This window comes from Tachypleus tridentatus, chromosome 6 (genome assembly GCF_004210375.1).
Source record: "Tachypleus tridentatus isolate NWPU-2018 chromosome 6, ASM421037v1, whole genome shotgun sequence".
NCBI lineage: Eukaryota > Metazoa > Arthropoda > Merostomata > Xiphosura > Limulidae > Tachypleus > Tachypleus tridentatus.
Window position 1 is genome coordinate 96947193 of NC_134830.1, and position 14775 is coordinate 96961967.

The 14775-nt window shown below is 33.1% G+C and overlaps 1 protein-coding gene across 5 annotated transcripts in view; it reads right to left on the reverse strand.

The window, feature by feature from the left end:
* The window catches only part of LOC143253124 (uncharacterized), a 59210-nt gene that overhangs the window by 23634 nt on the left and 20801 nt on the right, over positions 1 to 14775 (reverse strand). For 2 of the 5 annotated variants that reach the window (XR_013029391.1, XR_013029389.1), the window contains 2 exons: positions 14614 to 14654; positions 10958 to 11215 (listed from right to left, as the gene is read on the reverse strand). The exons of 1 other annotated variant lie outside the window; for it this stretch is intronic. The gene's annotated coding sequence lies outside the window, so the exon portion shown is untranslated. Of the gene's footprint in view, positions 1 to 10957; positions 11216 to 14613; positions 14655 to 14775 lie in introns of those variants that run through there. 2 more of the 5 variants (XR_013029388.1, XR_013029387.1) reach the window with 1 other exon arrangement.

The following is a 14775-nucleotide window of genomic DNA, read 5'->3' on the forward strand; positions in this document are numbered from 1 at the left end:
ATAATGTCCACGATAAGGTAGGGATTTGTCATGTATGACAACATCCTAATGTCTGTCGGTAATAATAAATAAATAAGCATAATCAGCATTTTTGACACTCAACTTGGGGAAGCTAAAGGGGAATAGCATCACCTACGTCGGATTCGCCACGTAGCTGATAAAGAAAGCTAAAGTTATTACGGCATAAAAGTAGTTGTTATGGAAGGGACTAAGTTTAATACCAGTTAAAAGCTTGGAACATGTATGAAAGACCGCATGTGATTAAACAATATTAAAAAACTTTCAGTGATTGGTCGTCTCTCTATATCTGTTTCGAAGGTTTCTTTCAAAATTGGCATGTATGTTTGTCTTGGAAAACGTTTTTTATATATTTGTAGTATTAGGTTGAGGAATAATTCGTGAGCGTTTTTAAATAATTTCATTCAAGCATTACATGCAAGACTATACAATACTTCAATGCATGAACACATTACACCCAAAACATTTATTATGATACTTTATTTCATGTAATACCTAGGTATATAGTATGCATTGTTGTAAATGAAATTGCAAGAAATTAAATGCGAAAAGCAGATGGTGTCAAAAATGCTCGATTTTGTCCACTTGACATTCCATTTAATGAGCTGAAAATGAAAGCAAAAATTAAAGACATATGAAAATCAAACACACCATCTATTAGAGCAAAAAATTATCTACCAAATGACATGAAATATTTTGCAAAAGCGTTTCATTTATGAATATATTTTTTTAACTTGAAAAAACGCTCACGAATTATTCCTCAACCCAATAGAAAGTGGTTCCACCTTCACCAAAACGGCCTGTATCAGGACGTAGAAATAAACAAAACTGAAAACAGCTTATGATAAAAAAAAAAGTATTAAATAAATAACTAAAATTACCTAAATGTACTTCAACGCTATACTACATATTTCTTACACTGATTGGTTACTGCGTTATCAGACTGGAACAACTTCCACTGTGTTACCTGGACTTGGCGTGTCACAGTTTTCAAAGTATTCCGAAGGATTTCTTACTCTGTAACCCATTCAAGTAGTTTGGTCTGTAACTGGCTCACAGATAAAGAAGATTATGACGGCAAATGTGAGGTCCAGCGAAAGAAGTAGCCAAGGAAATGACTAGAGTAATTCTATTATTATTTGGTATATTGTTCTTTACCGTCTTCGATGAGCCTATGTCCATCAGGGTACAAAAGCAATATTATGAACTGGCTATATATGAATATATAAAGGAATCAAAGGATCTACCCCTACCATTAGAAAATTCCCTACAATACAAGCAGTTACAAGGACTATCGCCAGTGCATGATAGGGTAAAACGCTGCCCTTCAAACCACATTATATGCTTCTAGTCATGTATTGTTCGCAGTTTGAACTCTAAGCATCAATAAAACCATGTTCTTCTATTCAGTGGCTTTTGGACTGATTTTAGACTACCAAATTGTAGTTTTTTTAATGTTTTTTGCATGATACAATTAGAAATAGTCAAATCCTGAGCAATATTAAAGGCATCGTTTAGCTGGAATACACGCTTGAAGTTAATTCCACTTTACAAGCCTTCCAAGTTGTCTTTTTTCTTTTCTCAGTCATTTATCTGCAATTAACGATCATATTTTGTAACGACAGACACGTTTACATACAGTTGCGATGTATTATTGATACTGTGATGACAGACATGTTTGAAAATACAAACAAAGAAACTGTCTTTGATACCGATGTTCGCTTCAGATGGACTCCCGTTATCATGCCCATTGAAAATCGAAGAAATGCTTGTTCTTACCCATAAGGTTAGAAACTAGCCATGAGATGTCTATATCCCTGTGTTTATAATCACATAAACTGATCAGTCTAATTTTCATTATACAAAGAAATTGATTGCTCTATAAATATGAGAACGTCCTCCAAATTAAAAAAAACATGTGAAACACAAAAAAGTTACTCATTTATTTTTAGATAACTCTATACAACTTTACATTTAAGAATACTCCAACAATGGATACTAGTGTTATAACATTGTATATGTTTTAGTTTTAATTTTTGTGCTTTATATTGCTTTTAACATTCTGAAAGAAGAATCCCTCGGTGATTCAGCAGTAAGCAACATGGTTTATGATGTTAGAATTCTAGGTTTGATCCCCACGATAGGCACAGTTCAAATAACTCAATGTGCAACTTTACGCGAAAACGTAACAATTCGAGAGGCAAATGGCTTTATTGAATGCTAGATATATACAGGAGATACGAAAGTTGTTATGACCTGTTATTTGGTACATGTCCAACTTCATTCTTTTAAGCATATTTTTTTGTATAATAAAATAGCAATCTCAGGTGCATGACACATTTTGATTTTGACAATGAATATGAAAGCTACAAGTCCTTGTACAATGCATAAGTTAAACTAATTATGATTAAGAATTATTTGTTATTAGTCTGAAAAACTAAATACTACAATTCTGAGTAATAAAACTTATAAAATTGCTTTAATAATAGCTTATAATAACCATATGTAGGTAAAGTGTGTAAGAACCTTAATCAATACTAATAGAAACTATTTATTCATATTCATATGAATAATTTTATATGTTAACGTAGTGAGCTGTGACAAAGGCAATGTATTAATTATTTATATATTTAGTTTGTCACAGATTTCTGATTATTTGATTCAAATGATTGTGAACATAAGAACTTCCTTTTACCACGTACCAGCATAAGTTAATGAGGCTAGTACCATAACAAATTTTGCTAAATATATTTTAGAACATTTGAATATTATTTTAAAGGAATTATTATATTTTATCTGTTCACCTTAAAAGGTTTCATCTTATAAACTACAACTGCATTTAAGTCAGCTCAGTTTTGTTACACATATCTACTTCTGTATGATAAGTCCTGATAGACATAAGAATATCATGTTTTTTCCCACAAGTAAACACTTGCACAGGAGCTTTTCAAGTAAAATAGAACCGTTTCTTGTCGTATCTGGTTCACTTTCGTAATTATGATGGACATGATTCATGATAAAGTGGAGATAAAATCACGTGAAATTTCTTGAGAATTCAATATCCATAGTTGTTATCACAAAATGTCATTAACACTTGTAAAAAGGTATAGCTGTGTTAAAGCTTTTGGTATCTGCAAGTTTGTTCATGATCATTAAAAATTTACCGAACAGATAATTTTATGTTAACATGGAAATCCTAAAATGAGTCTTGAAAGTGCCATTTTTGTATCTTTTAGTAAGCAGCTTCATTTTTTCGTATTAATCTATATAAATATAATAGCACTATCTGTTGTCTGTCCATGTAACTACTTCACAGGATATAGATGGATCTTTATTAAAATTAGTACGAAGGTTCGATGTGTCTAGAGAACTACTTACAAAATTTCAGTTTTGCATCTTGTGTTTTCTAATCGTCTCCTCATGGTTCAGGATTTGGGTTCATGGCGAGATACATAAAAATTGTCAGTTTTGCATTTTGCGGTTTTATGGTCGTTTTTCATTTTTACCACTATATCACCTCCTCTGCATATGTCTTTACCAAATTTGGTATGGAGGTTCACTGGGTCTATTTTGTGTATTGCAGTTTTTACCGATGATGTCGTAAGTGTTCTCTCAGTAGCGCAGAATTATGTCTGTGGACTTACAACGCTAGAAACCGGGTTTTGATATACCATGGTGGGCAGAGCACAGAAAATCCATCTTGTAACTTTGTACTTAATTTTAAACAAACATGTCCTAAGAAAACATTTTATTAATCATGAATTTACATAACTTCCGTCCAGGAGACGGATACTTCAGATAATAAGGAATAAAATGTGTCACAGAAATATCCATACAATTATTTTCATGTTACTTCATTTAAAATGAATTGTGTGTAAGGCTGTAAACTTTGCGTCGGAAGTAACATCAGTTACAACACATTTCATCAGGCTGATATAAATGATCAAACTTTTTTATACATTTAAAAATAGTTCAGGCTTCCACTATTCATATTTTATTTGCTCACCCACTCATCACGAGTCGTCGATTCATTCGTGTAAAAGTTAAACGTTTCTTTCTCATAACACTAACATAAAACAGCTTCAAAAATGTATGTGCCAAATAGATGAAAAATAATCTTTAAACATTTGTACTATTATAGGAGTTGTTTTGTATCTCTAAGGTAGATCTAGGACGAAGAAGATTGAACACGTTTATCTTGAACATGTGACATCCCAAGAACCGTTGTATCTTTTCAATAACGTAGATATTTGGGATGTCACGGATACTTCAACATTGACAAGACTGATATTGGTCGAAGAGGTCACGTGATATATCGATAATTTTTCAAGGTTTCACGCAGGTTTCGAAGTTTGTTAGGAGCTGTTTTTAAAATATGAAACAGTGAAGAAAGTATGTAACAGGAAGTACACAGGTTGAATACTTTATATTAGAACGATTTTAGAACTCCACCACGTCGTTACAATACATACCGCTAAGTCCGGTCGTGCTCTGTCTCCTTTGACAATAGCTCTGCATGCAGCGTAATTTCGATTGTATGACACGTAATCAAGAATGATCTCCGTCTGAAAAAGCGATATAAGTTACGTATACGTAAGTTGCTTCCACGACTTCCCAGCTCAACCGTCGCATATCTCAATCAGTTGGAGAATGAAACAGGTATTTATGCTATTCCCAGGAATACATGCCGGATTGTAGAAACGAATGTCGGAAAGCCGTCGCCGTAGATTAGATGACTTATAGACATCCCTTAGGGAGTAGTGGTTTGCTTGGGACACGTGGACGACTTTTACCATTGAACATTAAGTTCGTGGATTCTCACCTGTTATAAAATGCCGCATTTGTCTGAAGTAAACCTTTTTACAGGGACGTCCGGGTATCCTAAGTTAATTCATGTTTCTTTGTTTTCCATTGCCTTTAAATACGGAGGATATTCCATCTTTGAAATTATAAATTCCTTATCTAAGCATACTTTATAATCCGCACGTAGGAAGAACTGTCACACATCCTTCTCAAAAGTGACCAATTCTCGGTAGGATCCTGTTTCCTACGTAATACTAAACCATGTCAAAATGATATATTCCTCTCCACTATTATGTTATATGATTTGTGATTGTCACGTGACTTGTTTGTATATTTGAAATCATTTTAACGAAAGGTACTTAACGGCTCGGCATGGCCAGGTTGTTAAGGCACTCGACTCGTAATTCGAGAGTCGCGGATTTGAATCCCCATAACTCCAAACATGCTCATCCTTTCAGTCGTGGGAGCGTTATAATGTTACGGTCAATCCCACTATTTTGTGGTAAAAGATTAGCCTAAGAGTTGGCAGTGGGTGGTGATGACTAGCTGCCTTCCCTCTAGTCTTATTAAGCAGTATAGCTTAATTTGGGACGGCTAGCGCAAATAGCCCTCGTGTAGCTTTGCACGAAATTCAAACCAAACCAAACACGTTACTTAACCCTCTTTAAACTATAAACGACTACTACAAGATGTACATTCACCGCTTAGGATAGTCATTGTTATGTGGTGACGCTGCATCTAACATGCAAATACTTAAATCAAATGTGCTGTCATATAACAAGTTAATACTTAACCTAGAAAAAAGTTATCATACCAATACATTCGTTTTACATACGAAGTTCACTGAGTGAGTAACTTGTAACTGATTTCTATTCTACTTATTCTTTGATAGATTGTTTAGACAGAGTAAACTTTGTGATGAACAGAGTAATGAAACTTTGTAGAATGGACGGTAACTGTCTGTTGTGGAGACCCAAGTGTAGAGGACGACGTTTTGAAAGTCTTCTGCCTTTCGTCTTCAAGTGTGTAGGTGTTGTCGGTCTTTTATCGTGTCCTGGTGGATTATGTAAAGCGTGTTATGATTGGTTAGATTATTCTACTCTACTTACTATCTGTAATTTTTCAGCGTATATGCAATTAAATATACTCCTTTTTCTTATGATTTGCTACTAAATTTAATCGATCATTTTCGGAATAACTTTAATTAGACCAACTGGAAACTGTGAAAACACATTTCCTTGTAATATTTGTTTGATTATTGTTACAATAGAATATTGTTTTAATATAATATTAAAACGAAAGGTTTGAGTAATCTAAAATAATTGAAATATTCCAAAATACTTGTTTGACGACAATGTATACTGATTAGCCACGTTATTAGGATCTGTCTAATTGTAGGTTAGGTTACCTTTTGCCCGAATATCAGCCATGATACGATGTGGGACAGAATCCACAAGGTGAGGGGTGGTTTCTTAAGGGTTTTTTTTTTCACATTCAGACATTAATACTGTATGCTATTCAAGGAGCGAATTAGGAAAAAGATAATAATGGTGAATGAGCCTTTAAATTAACCCACAGACGGTCAATTGGACTGAGATCCAGAGATTGCGGTGGCCATGAAAGATGCCTGAAGTTTTCCTCCTCATTTCTCAAACTATGCACGTACAATTTGGACACGGTAGACTGGAAAGTTATTGTCTTAAAATTGCTGTTTCCATTACGGTACACATGAAGTACAGCTATATGCACTTAATAAGAAATGATGCTAACAAAAAGTTGTGACTTTCATTCTGTCTTCTCAAGGGGTCCAGGGAATGCTAGGAAAACCTGCCCTAAACCACGACTCGACCAACAGAAGTCTGGACAACTGTATCTCCTTCGAATTTTATTTTTTCTCCACCTTTTCAAAACGGGTAAAATATGACTTGTCGGACCACATCGGTTGCCGTCAGTACTCATTGTAATGTTTGCGATCCTTACATTACTCGAGACGTTGCAACGATCTTACGTCTTCACAAGCTACAACTAGTGCTGGGTCGAGGAGTGCTCTATATTGAATGTCATTGTCAGTTATTGTTCTTTTTTATAACAGCTGAATATTTTATTACTGTATGCTACCCAACACAGTTCCCTCTGCAGCAGACATTTTATTCAACTTTGTCATTGCTGATAAGCTAAAATGATCGATCTCTTGGCCCCTTCGACACCTACATTATTTTTTCAAGCTACAAATCCCTATTTTGATTCTATGTTTTCAGTACTTATCAATTTTAGTGGAGTCAAAATAGGGATTTGTAGCTTGAGAAAATAATGTAGATACTATTGAAAACATAATCCATCTTGCATTTTGATTAAACTTGTTTCTGCACTTTTTTCGACGATCCTTATACCCCCTTTTAAATTAACAATTTTTAATTTTCTTGTTTTAAAATATCTTACAGACTTTAGTAATTATATTTTAGAATAAGCCTAAATTTAAATTTTTATTGATTTGTTTGTTGTTAAGCGCAAAGCTACAAAGCTCTTCCCACCGCAAGTAACAAAATTTGACTTTTAGCAATCCCAAAGACTGGGCCACTAGGTGGCGGGTTTTAAGACCCTAATTTTTTTAAAAAATATTTTTGTATTCTAAGGTGATACGGTTCTAAAATCTTGTGAATATTTTAAATGTTATTAATCGTTTTTTTTTAAATACCTATATAAAAATTATTCTTACCTTATACTAAAATAAGAACAAAACAAAAAGTAACACTTTATTAACTCTTTTTTTTTTTTGTTCAGGTGTAAGAATCAAACTGTGATTAAACCTTTTTAATCTACTCAAAAGGTTAGAGATTAATTAGTTGGTTTTAGACCTTTTAAGATAGATTGTAATTCATCTACAACGTTTACCTAATTTTTCCTATAGTTGTAGATAAATTTTGCTCACAAAACGTCATTCTTTTAAGAATATTGCACCATTAAGTCTATAAAAATGCTAATGATTCGACGAAGTCGAGTCTTAAACAACGGAGAGCTTTCACAAATATTTAGACATTAAGGATTCGCAATATCTTCTAAATTTTTCTAAGTGTGTAAAAACATACACATCTTATTTTAACTATATAATTCACCTTATAATCAAAGAAGTGTAATTCACACTTTTAGTTGTTATTTACAAATATTTGTAAATTTGGTGAGTTTTAATTATAAACTGCCACCTTTTTCGATATTATTTAATTTATAAATCCACTTAAACATGATACAAATTTTTAACAGCTGAATTTCACATTCAGATATCGTTTCTTGCTTCGTTAGGACTGAAAGATTTATTTTAATTTACGAATTAAATAATTAGTAAAAAGTTTGTCTCCAGCTATAACTGAAGAAAAAATGTGACGTACTATCCACTTTAATCAACACCTACATGTCTTGTTTACTTTTTCTAACGCAAATAACATCTGATTAAATACAGTATTGTATTTGTATTTTAACGATACTTGTATAATATCCCATGCTTTTTTTTTTCAATGGCGTATATTTTAACCGTACATTAAAAAATAATTAATTGGATACTTGTGCCCTCAAAAACGATACCAACATTTTTAAGAATACATGCAATCGCTTAGTTTCTCCCGGTATGCATGCTACTCCTGTAAGCAGAGAATGTTGGACACACATAGCCCTTGCTCTCCCCCCACCTCCCTAGTATCTCTCTATCATCTCTTCCTTGGCTGCTCACCACATGCTAGTCCTAACACAGAACGAAAGATGTGTCTGTTATGCTTCTATCACCTCATCTGCTCTACGTTCAGGGTGTGCAAGTTATCTGGTGATGTAATGGCTACGTAAGCCTCAGAATATCACCAAAGGTTGTACGAGCTACCTCCGCACTGACTCTCAACTTTAATGTTCGTTCATAGTCGCTGTGAATATAAATATGATAGATATTTATGTAAGAATAATCATGAAGAATTTCATGAAAGATAACTTTCAAGGTTCTATTATATCTTGTATTTAGTGCATGGCTATATTTCATGTTTTAATACTTAACTGTGATTCATTACGGAAATAAATTAAACATTTGCCTTTTAAATATTATGGCATGCGAAAACGACAACATATTGTAAAATGTCATTGTTTTTTTATTTCATTATGTTTGTATAAAAAGCAGAAAAATTATTGTTACACCTATTTTTTCAAAATATACGCCTAAAAGCAACTTTTGCATAAACAAGATCTCAATTCCAGGCAGTCCCGGGAAATCCGGTTGCTTGAAAGAACAGCGGGCGAGCACGCGCCACTTGGCACCCTCCACGGCCAACAGTCACCGCCCTCGGCGACAGGAAGTTGCACACGGGACCCGCCTGTCCCTCAGCAAACCCTCCACCCAACAACCATCCTGATCATGAAATACCACACTTGACATATGGTCAGAAACTTAAAAAAAAGTCTTAATTATCCAATAGATAACTTCAACCGTCTAAGATAGAAGCATAAAGCTGAACAATCAAAAATACGATGCTGCATTTTAAAATTAAAACACGACTGCTTATTAACCCATAAATAAATAAATTACACTTGTCAACATTTAAAAGTTAAGACACGTTAAAGATAATACATCAACCACGGAAAACATAAAACGTATCCAATAAATTTGCATTATTAACATCCAAATTTATTTCCCACATTGAATGAGATTTTGCAAACTTCATATTTTGTTTGCACCTGTTTTGTGTGTGTGTGTATATATGTATCTTTTTTAATTCGTTTCGTAGCATAAACCATGGAAATTAAATATTTAAAGATCTGAAAAATATCAACCCTTGTTAGAATGTATGGGCTTGAAAATTTGCATACAAACTATATTTTGAGAGGATTTTACCAATCACATATATACATTTTGTCCTTTTGTGCAAGTTTTTTCCGTGAAAAAAATTTTGTTGACGAAATCCAAAGTTAGATATACAATGCACGCATTTTACTACTGAGTTTTAAAAAAACAAAAACGTGGTTCTCACAAAACACATGTCTAAATCCGATAAGAAACTAACTTACACACTTCACTGGTGCAGGTATGTATTTTCGACGCATGCTCATAAAAGGTGCTGATATTACTTACTCTACACTCGTTATCATACTGCATAGTGTTAATCCACACAAACTAATAAACCGAGTATTATTTTACCTTGTGTTGCAATATAACATCCGGCTTGTCAAATGACCTGTTTGATTAAGTGACTTTTGTTCCAGTTCAACTTCAGTTATAATGTATAACTCTTATCAATTAGCAATAAATGAACCAGAAAACTATATTTATGATACATATCTTGGAGGTTCTGAGTTAATGTTTAGAGCACAAAGTGGTTACAGTTGTCAAGTGTTTAATACTCCATCGTAGAATTTACTTACTTTGTTTCAGTGGGATGTTTCAGAATTTCTTGCAAGGCCTAATTGTCCCTAATGTTGAATTGATACAACCAGAGAGAAGGCAGTTTTTTAGCAGTATTAACCATACCCCTCTTGCGTGATCGAACAGTTGGATATGACTGTCACTTCTATAGCGCACACAAAAACCCTATGCATAGTTCGCGTTTTGTGACAACAGGTCGCAAACCATGAATCATTGGATTAACTGTCAGGGTACACTAGTCTTCACTGCTACTAGCCCATTTACTTATTTGATATATGGATAATTCTGAGATTTATATTGTTCTTTATTAACAAAATATAATTAAAAACATGTCTATTAGATTACATATTTTAGAAACTGACTTACCTACAATTAAATAAAACTTTGGAATGTAGTTCGTAAAATTAATCAGATCTGTTTTACATCACGAACAAAAAGTAGAGCTTTAAAACTTTTTTATGTTTGTGTGTTGTTTTTTTCACTGTTTAAGCTTAATGTTTTAGGATATCCAAGTTCAGTAAAACATAAAAATATTCTTGTGGTATTATAAATTATTACCTTTTTATTTCTAGTACAATCCAATAGTTTCGTGTGTTTTTGGTTTGTTTGTTTCAATTATTAACATCGTTTGTAATTTAATACTTTATACGAGCCAATTGGTATGATGCAATCAAATAGAATTTATAAAACTAACAATTATTCTGGATTTTATCGACGGGGAGTAACTGACTTTCATGTAATAGATTGACCATTGATCTCCATTTTAATAATAACAAAAATATCACCGACTTAATCGTAGTTACACAGAGAACATACAGAATTGTCACCATTTCTCACACTAACAAGCTGAGGTCCTTCAGCTACCAATAGTTTCAACGCAGAGGGTGAAAAATACAATTACTAATTATCAGTGTATTTCTCTTCTTTCTAGAAAACGAATCAGCTCGATTATAATCCATCTCTGATGTCAACCGCCATTCGCATCCTTCGGTAAAATCCACACTAAAACAAAATGAGAAGTTAACACAAGTTATTTACAAGTATATAAATAACTTTGGAAAATGTTTTGTGAAAAATTCACAAGCTGTAACTTTAACTAAAATTGGGGCGAAAGATAAAAAAGAATTGTAGTTGACTTATATTCTACACAAACCATTTAAACTTATTAGTACTTTTACTGGGATACACAAAAGTCACTTATCACAGCTTCCACTCGGGCACACAAAGGTCATTCTTTTCCGAGTTAGAAAAAAGAAAAAGATTATTATCCAGTTTCATATGCACATCAGTGACACTTTGGATGGTATCCTTATCTCATGTCCCCCATGTGCACTTACACTGTTAAAAACCGAGTTTTGATACCCGTGGTGGGTATCATTGTGTAGCTTTGTGCTTAATTCAGAAACAACAACAGCAACCTTTCGCACAAAAAAATGTAAACAAAAAACACTGATAGTCAGTAACAATCAAAATTACTAATACAAGTGTTTTAACTTACTATGCTTTAAAAATTTCCTAATTTTGTAACATTTAACTAAAAAAATAAAAAGTCGTAATTTGACCTTTACATGTAATTCGTAAGCAAACTTCTGGCTGGTCTAACATTGAAAATTTACTTTTTATTTTCTTTTTTTAAAATCCATACCAAAGTTGTAAGTAGCAACACGATACTGCTTCTATGAATATACCTCCAAGGTAGGCCCTTGCATGGCCAGGTGGTTAGGGGCGTTCTACTCATAATCCGAGGCTCACGGGTTCGAATTCCCATCGCATCAAACACACTCGCCCTTTTTTAATGTGTTGGTGAATCCCACCATTCGGTGGTAAAAATGTAGCACAGGAATTAGCGGTGGATGGTGATGACTAGCTTTCTTCCTTCTAGTCTTATACTGCTAAATTAGGGACGACTAGTGCAGATAGCCTTCGTGTAACTTGGCGCGAAATTCAAAAACAAACAAACAAACATTTCCATGAAGGTCAGCAGACCTATAAAGCTAAATAATAGGTTTCGGTATTTGCCAAGGGCAAAACGCACATAGCCCATTGTGTAGCCATGCGCTTGACAACAAAAGCTCCTACAACCCTACGCTATGAAATATTTTAAGAATTGACCGGTTTTTGTTTTTGATAGAAGAGTTAAGTGCTAGAAAATGAAATTTGTAATAACATCTTCAAGATAGTCCCCTAAACAATTAGTTTCTTCAAATATATATATATATATATGTACAATATAACCTACTAATATACTAAAGTCAGTCTATTTGTTTAAACTTGCTTTAAAACAGTAGCCAGTAGCCTAACTCGTTAAACCTCAGATAGAATGCCAAAAGCTAATATTAAGTAGCTTAGCTCACTAAATGTCAATAGTAACGCCAAAAGATTAAAATTAAGCAGCTTCATTGAATAAACACCATTAGCGGTGCCAAACGTTAAGTAGAGCAACTCTAACGTGAATAGGAATGCCAAAATCTAAAATTAAATATCCTAACTCACTAACTTTATAGTTCTTACTCAATGATACGTACATTATTCATAAAGCTACATCTGCATTTACCAATACTACCTTTTTTATTTTAATTCTAAGCGTTTTCTTATAAACTGCTCTGACCATACAAGCAAAAAATGCTTGGTGACCAAATTACATAATAGCCAATTATTAGAAATAATCAACAAATACACAGTTTTATTATTGACCAACGCAACATTTTTTGTTAAAAATTTGTTTATAATAAAACAATTTAAAAGTAATACACTGATATGCTACTAGAAAAGAAAACTACAATTGAGAATAACCCCTTAATTCATTGGATATGATAAACAATCTGAGCTGCTACTATTAAGAACCTGAATGTTTTATTATCATCAATAGCTGGATTAAAAATAAATCGTTTTATACACTTTAAAAATATATGTGTTTAAAAAGTATTAGGGTTATGGAAACAACTCACCTGGAAAAGTTCAACATGCTTCATCAAAATTTTGTAGTTGTCTGGACAAGTACTGACGTGTAAAAACAAATTATCTCTCTTTGTAAATTAAAGTATGATTGTTTTTTTTTTTTCCTAATTAAGTTACATGGATATTTAAGGGAATTTGAAATTATTTCATTATAATGCAGTGGCATTTACTCATCATTACTGGTTTTAGTATTGCGATATTTATTAATTGGCTGTCCCAAGTCTTTCCGTGGTGTTACATCACGAGTTTTATATCTTGAACGCTTCCTTCAACAGAAAAACATTTGAAAGGAAAGATATGTTTAGCAATTTTTAAACAAGTTTTTAGATCATTGAAAAATCGGCCCGGCATGGCAAAGCGTGTTAAGGTGTGCGACTCGTAATCTGAGGGTCGCGGGTTCGTATCCCTGTCGCGCCAAACATGCTCGCCCTTTCAGCCGTGGGGGCGTTATAATGTGACGGTCAATCCAACTATTCGTCGGTAAAAGAGTAGCCCAAGAGTTGGCGGTGGGTGGTGATGACTAGCTGCCTTCCCTCTAGTCTTACACTGCTAAATTAGGGACGGCTAGCACAGATAGCCCTCGTGTAGCTTTGTGCGAAATTCAAAAACAAACAAACATTGAAAAATCTTTAGTGAACAGAACAGTCTTACTGAATGGAAATAAAAACACCGCGATAATAATAAAAAGCAATAACGATAGTTCTTATAAATATTTTTCCTAATAATTATTTTGGTGTATAAATATATTTATCAAAAATCATTTAACAGTGGTTGGAAGACAAATTCGACAAATTTAATTCGTGACGTAACTTTCGTATTATTTTAGTTAATATTCATTTCTTCTTGATGGGAACATTTTTGTTAGTAGTATGATTTCGGTTGTAGGAATATAAAAAAAAGAAAAACTTTATATATGAGAAATTTAAGATAAAACCTCAAAGACAAGGCAAATAAGAGTTACCCACACTAGTTTAGGTAAATTCTTGTAAAATATTTTTTATTTATCTAAAAATATTAATCTATTAATTCTAGTTACGTTTTGAATTAATTCACATAAAGAATTATAATTATATAGGATCTCTTACCAGAATTATGAGACAATAGTTTCAAATATATTAATAAGATGACGTTCTATTTTTAAAAAAAGTTAATGGTTTAAAATATATTAATAAGATGACCTTCGATTTTTAAAAAAATACGTCGATATCACCTGTCGTGAAAGTTGAGCTTTTTTTTTAACCATCGTGATATAAGTAAAAGATTACTGGTATGAATCTGGATTTTTTCACTATATTGGAATAAAATACTTAGCTTCAAGTTACGTTAATAAACTGAACATTTTTTCCAAACTTGCAAAATTCTAATCACTCACTCTACAAAAGTATCGTTATCTAGGCGAATTCATCCAATCACGAAAATAATAAGAAAAACATTTTTTTTACCTCTAGTTCTGGAGATGAAAAGTTGAAAGTAAAACTCGATCCTATTAAGAAACAAATGACACAGCAATATAAAGGTAATTTTGTTTTTATAGCAAAGCCACATTGAGTTATCTGCTGTGTCCACCTAGGGCAGTGGTTCCCAACCAGGGGTGCGAGATAACA